Source organism: Mauremys reevesii, unplaced genomic scaffold (assembly GCF_016161935.1).
Source record: "Mauremys reevesii isolate NIE-2019 unplaced genomic scaffold, ASM1616193v1 Contig195, whole genome shotgun sequence".
In the NCBI taxonomy this organism is placed as follows: domain Eukaryota; kingdom Metazoa; phylum Chordata; order Testudines; family Geoemydidae; genus Mauremys; species Mauremys reevesii.
This window is the reverse complement of record NW_024100821.1, coordinates 44,059-50,504: the sequence shown is the minus strand read 5'-3', so window position 1 is coordinate 50,504 and position 6,446 is coordinate 44,059. Positions and strand designations below refer to the sequence as shown.

Genomic DNA, 6,446 nt, shown 5'->3' with positions numbered 1-6,446 from the left:
TTCAAACCCCTTATCCCAATCTATGGGCCACCTCCACATTTCAGAGTTTAGAATTTGCTCATCACCTCATGGCGCTCCCATGTGAATTAGACAAAGTGAGTGGGGAAGTTCTATGGCTAATGAAAACCGATGCTTTGGGTGAGGCCTGAACTCATAACCCCAGCAGTGTGCCTCCCTGCCTAGCCAGGTGTGCCCCTGTACATGCTTCATAGACAAGCGGGGTGGTTACCTGTGTCTGTGATTAACCACTTTGGTGACCTAATTGAGAGGCTGATGGTTCAAACCCAGGTGAAGATAGAGGTAGTTTGTTTTTTTTTAGTGATGAGACTCCAGTACATTTTAACAGGCAGTAAAACGCCTCAATTCTGGTCTAGCCTCATTTGGCAAGCATAAGTGGTGCTTTTGTCAGATGCATTGGTGGTATAGTGGTGAGCATAGTTGCCTTCCAAGCAGCTGACCTGGGTTCAATTCCCAGCCAATGCAGTGGTGTGATGTTTTCTCTGCTGGGAATTGGTTTAATTTCAGTCACATTGTATCAGTTTAGCAATGGAAATGAGAGAATCAATATCCTGCAGGTCATTAAACACCCAGTGGAGGAAGAAAGGGGCAGGACTATACAATGAGCAGGTGGAGTCATCCTGGTTATTACAATATTTGGTTTATTTTATTTTTTTCCCTTTACTTCCCTCTCCCTTTTAGACTCAGAGCCTTTAAAGTAGAAGAGACCAATGTGATCATCTAGTCCGACCTGCTGCACCTTGCAGGCCAAAAGACCCCACCCACCCACTCCTGTAATAGACCCGGGAGGGGAGGCAGCTCTGTGCACTGCCCCTACCCCAGGCCCTCTGCTCCCCTCCCCCCATGGGTGTGCAGAGATGTGCCAGCAGCACTAAGGTGGCTCCCTGCCCACTCTGCCTCTGTCCCTCCGTGCCACTCCCAGAAATGGCCGGCATGTCCCAGCATCCCTGGGATGGGGAGGTCTCCATGCGCTGCCCTGCCCCGAGTACCAACTCCGCAGCTCCCATTGGCCAGGAACTGCAGCCAATTGGAGGTCTGGGGGCAGCGCCTGCAGGCAGTGGCACACGGAGACCCCCTGGCCTCGCCCACCTAGGAGCTGCTGCCGCAGGGTTGTGTGTACCAGTCACTTTTGGAGCTGCAGTGCCCGCAAGCGCCACCCTCCTGCACCCCAACCCCTCCCCAGCGCAGAGCCAGCACTGCACCCAAATTTCCCCCCAGAGCTTTGCTTGTCTTCCTTTCACCTAGAACCATCCTTATCCTGGGCTGCAAGTAGCCATCCCTGGGAAGCCAAGAGGCAGGCACAAGATTCTGCCTCCCAGCAGCCAACCGCACCTCCCCAGGCTTTGCAGAACGACTGGTGGTGCTCTACTAACCCCACGTAGCCGCACTGAGGCGCTTAGCTTCTGCCCTGCCTTCCTCAGATCGACTTTCCTCCTTTGCACGATTCCTGCCTCAGTCCCTCCTTTGGCAAGTCACGCAGAAGAGCCGGCCACCATAGGCCAATCTCCAAGGGCAGAGGAGACCAAACCACAAGGCTTCAAAAGGTGATAGGCCAAGATCCTCTAGCTTTCCCCTGCTGATGCCAAGGCTTTTTCTCAGCTCATTTCACCACCCTCTGCCATGCAGGGGTTGGGGGTTATTGCAGGTGTTACCGAAAATTGGGCCAGCTAGTCAGCATAGGGAGCACTAATGACCCACCAGAGTTTGGCAGAAATCAGCACGTTTATTATATTGATAGCTAAGTTCAAAAGAAGCGGGGGCAGGGTGTCACACTCACACTCCCAGGACAGGCATGGCACTGGAGATGTCTGGATTCTGCAAGGTAAGTGTCCCACAGCGCAGCTATGGACGGTGTGATGAAGGTAAGTCTTCCTGAGGCACAATGAAATGCAACGCTGTGAACCACTGGCCAGGTGGTCCGGGCAAAGGGCATTCACTGGAGGTACAAGCTTATGAGTGCTCTCCTGAGCACAGGGTCCCTTTCCCTTTTAAGGACCTGCACCTCATGGCCTGTGACTAGAGATGACTTGGCTGCATCTGGTTGGTCACACTCCACCTTGGGCAGTGTCCATGCTCTGGGTGATCACTGCCTAATTAGCGTCCCAGACACCTTGTCTACCTGGGAGCTTTTCTGCTCTTCAACCAGCCCCTTCATCCCACAAGCATTCCAGGGGAGCGGAGGGGAAAAGCCACTCACAGGCATTCAAAGAGGAGAAGAGACAAAAGTGGAGCAGGAGAAGTATAACAGACCTTTGAGCATAGAAATCACTGCTACTCCTACTACAGTAGGGGCAGGCCAGTAGGAGCTGGGAAAATTAAGCCTCATGTTTCTGCCTAGTTTTGAAGCAGGACCTTTTGTGTGTTAGGCAAACGTGATAACCACTACACTACAGAAACACTGCTGAAGGGCTCTGCCCTCTCTTCATAAGACCATAAGAATGGCCATATTGGGTCAGACCAAAGGTCCATCCAACCCCGCATCCTATCTGCCAACAGTGGCCAATGCCAGGTGCCCCAGACGGACTGAGCCTAACTGGTAATGATCAAGTGATCTCTCTCCTGCCATCCATCTCCACCTCTGACAAACAGGCTAGGGGCACCATTCCTTACACATCCTGGCTAATAGCCATTCATGGACTTAACTCCATTCATTTATCTGCAAAAGAACAAGAAGTACTTGTGGCACCTTAGAAACTAACAAATTTATTTGAGCATAAGCTTTCCTGGGCTAAAACCAACTTCATTGATGCATGCAGTGGAAAATACAGTAGGAAGATATATATATATATATATATATATATATATATATATATATATATATATATATACACACACACACACAGAGAACATGAAAATTGGGTGTTGCCATACACACTATAACGAAAGTGGTCAGTTAAGGTGAGCTATTATCAGCAGGAAAAAAAAACCCTTTTGTAGTGGCTTTCATGGCCTTTGAGAAAGCAAGACAGAGCCTTGGAAGACCCAGCAGGGTTTGTGGCACAGGAATTGTTCTCAGATTCCACTGAGACTTCACCTCAGGTTGCAGGATTCAAAGTCCTGAGTGCTGGCCCTTACACCATGGGACCAGCACAGCACCTGTTGATTACTGTAGACTTCCAGCAGGGAGGACTCTGTGGGCAGGGGTGGCTCTAGGCATTTTGCCACCCCAAGCACGGCAGGCAGGTTGCCTTTGGCAGTTTGCCTGTGGGAGGTCTGCCAAAGTCGCAGGACCAGCGGACCCTTCACAGGCACGCTGCAGAAGGCAGCCTGCCTGCCACCCTCGCAGCGACCGGCAGAGCACCCCCCGCGGCTTGCTGTCCCAAGCATGTGCTTGGTGTGCTGGGGCCTGGAGCTGCCCCTGTCTGTGGGGACAATTTTTTCTGGCAGGGAGGACTCAGTGGGAACATGCCTCTCTGGCCAGCCCTGCATTTACTCAAAAAGTCAACACACAGCACTTTGCTGCAGACCCGGAGGTCTTTCTTCCTCCAGACTGTGAGGCCAGTGGACAGGTGAGGAAGTAGCACCTTCAGTCCCAGGCAGTAAAGGGCCCTTCCTAGGAAAGGCCATGTCCTGAAAAGGAAAAACTAAAGTCAAGGAGAGTCCTTCTAAAAATCCTTGGGGATGTCACAGGGGGTAAAGTGTTTCTTTGCCTGACCAGGGACTTGAACTCTGGACCCTCAGATTAAAAGTCTGATGCTCTATCAACTGATCTAGCCAGGTTCACATTTAAAAAAAGACAAATTTCGTGCAGAAGAGAAACTAGTCAAGAAAAATGAGGGCTGGAAACAATACAGAAAACCTGCTACTCTCGCTCTCTTAGCAGTCCTAGCCCCAGCCTGCTCCTCCATCCAGCACCCTGAGGCCTTATTCTTTTTTTCATTAAATATCAAATCCAGGAGAAAACACAGTTATACAAAGCAAAACGAAATCACAAACAGAAATGTCATTGGAAATACAGTAATAAAAAAAGGACAATGCAATTCCCATCACTTTATCATGTCTGGGCCATTCCTGTATCAAAAGCACCCACTAAGGTCCCTGTGTGCTTACAAGAAACCTGGAGGAACTCATACCACAGCCTGAACATGAAACTCAACTGCTTCCAGGTGCTGCAGTAAAACCCTTTCCCTGCTGTGAAGTTGCACTCCATAGGGTTTTATGAAAATATGCTAATGAGTGTGAATATAAAGTAACTGGACTGTGCTTCATGCAAAAGGTCTCTTGTAAGGTATCATTACAAAGCTTATAATCTACTGTGTGTGTTCATCCTATTTGTATGAACCGATCATTCTTGGATCTGAAACTAGAAATATGAACTATAACTCTGAGGTCCTGTTGTAATAATGCAAACTGTGGGCCATTAATGGTGGTTTGGACTCTTTATGGCTCCCATTAACCAGGACAATTGACCAGAGATGGCTCTGTCCTGCACCATCTGTGAGTCAGGCCAGGAAGAATGAAGGCTTGGGGGTCTCACAGGACATGTGACCATGTCACCTGGTACAGGAATCCATCTTAAACCTGGGGCTCTTCCCCAGGAGAGAGAGACAAAAGATTCCTGCCTTGTACCAAAGCTGTATAAGGTGGTGGAACTGAACAAACATGGCTGCAGTCATGAGACATCCCCCAGCTACCACCTGAGCTGGAACAAGGGCTATACCAGGTGAAAAGATTGGGCCCAGACAAGAAATAAGTCTAGTCTTTGCCTCTCAGTCTGAGCAGATGGGACCTTTCCCTCCAGTCCTGGAGGATTCTCCTTTCTCATCTACCCTTGTCCCAAACAACACAGCTGGTGGGAATCTTAGGGCTAGTCTACACTTACCATCCGGGTCGACGCAGTGAGTTCGACTTCTCGGAGTTCGAACTATCGCATCTGATCTAGACGCGATAGTTCGAACTCGAAGCGCCGCTGTCGACTCCGTACTCCACCACTGCAAAAGGCGGTGGCGGAGTCGACCTTGGAGCCGCAGACTTCGATCCCGCAGCGTGTGGACGGGTAAGTAGTTCGAACTAGGGTACTGAGTTTAGCTACACTATTCACGTAGCTGAACTTGCATACCCTAGTTCGACCCCGCCCTTAGTGTAGACCTGCCCTTAAATGTACAGAGGAGACTTAGGCACAGAACCCCCACAACCTTCCATGCAAATGGCACTTACCCTCACAGAGCAGGATTGAAATTCCTGCAGGAGATTGCTGGGCCACATCCTCTTGGCATAAGCAAAGCAGCAGGGTGAAAAGAACTTGCAGATGCTGGGAATTGAACCCAAGACCTCATACATGCAAAGCATATGCTCTACAACTGAGCTACATTCCCAGATCAGCCATATATGCTATAGGTTACACTCAGAGCCCTCTTGTTTCCAGAGCACCCAGTGGCCTAAGAGCAGCATGGTGGACACATTCCCTGCTCTGAGGGTCAAACCTGCTGTCCTGGAGGCTGATGGTTCTTAGGGGTCACTTTGCAGCAGGGCCAGATTCTATGTGTGGGGCAGAGAGAGTGGGTGCCCTGGGCTCAGGGTGCAGAGATACACTCAGCCCTCTCCCCGGCATTGGGTGGTGCTGCCACCCCATGCTGCAAAGTCATGGTGGGGTGCTGTGAGTAGCCCAACATCTCACCCTGGTGGCAGAAATGGTGTGGGGACTCCAGGTATTTCTAGGATCCACTATTTCCACCTGCCTGTAAAGTCCAGCTTTCCCAGCACATGCACTGCGGTGCAATTGGGTCACTGTTTCCATGGCTGACAGCAAAGAATCACTCCCAGTTTCCTTCTATCTGCGGCAGGATTAGCCTGTGTCAGTGATTAATGAGGTGGATCTAGTTGTAGATTGTTATTCATTCCCGCCTTGACAATTCACACCGTCCCTTTCCCATGCAGATTCCCAGCACCTCAGTGATCCTGGTAGCAGGGGTTGGGTCCTGAGATTTTCAGGTTCTTTCCCCTCCACCTGGAGTGAACTCAGCTTTTTCCCCATCCCAGACATTCCATGAAATAACAACAGGGCATAAAGAAAGAGGGGAGGAACATCTCACAGCCAGGGCTGGATGTGCCCAGGGCTCCCTGCTTGTCCATTGTTTCCATGGAATTTGGCCCCCTGCTTTGCACAAGGGACAGAGAAATATCTTGCTGTTCCTGCGTCTGTGCAAGGAAAATTGTGCTTCCCTAGGAAAGAGAGGCGGGAAATGGCCCCATGGTGGGACAATATCCTCAGGATTAAGAGCAAAGGACTCAGGCTGAGAACTGATTTAACCCCACTCATCTGGGATTTAACAAATTCTCTTCCATGAAGACACTGGGAACTTGTGACATTGATCCAGACTCTGGGGGTCCGGGCTGCTTTAACTCTTGGCAAAAACATGAACTTGATTCCAAGAAGGGAGAGAGAAGAAGCCTGAAGTTGACTTTAGTCCCAGGCTGGGGTCTCCTGA

The 6,446-nt window shown here is 50.2% G+C and overlaps 1 non-coding gene across 1 annotated transcript; it reads left to right on the top strand.

Annotated features, from left to right (window-relative positions):
• Positions 1 to 411: 411 nt before the first annotated feature.
• Positions 412 to 483, top strand: TRNAG-UCC. The gene has a single exon. It is a non-coding gene; the product is annotated as a tRNA-Gly (tRNA).
• The last annotated feature ends 5,963 nt before the right edge of the window (positions 484 to 6,446 follow it).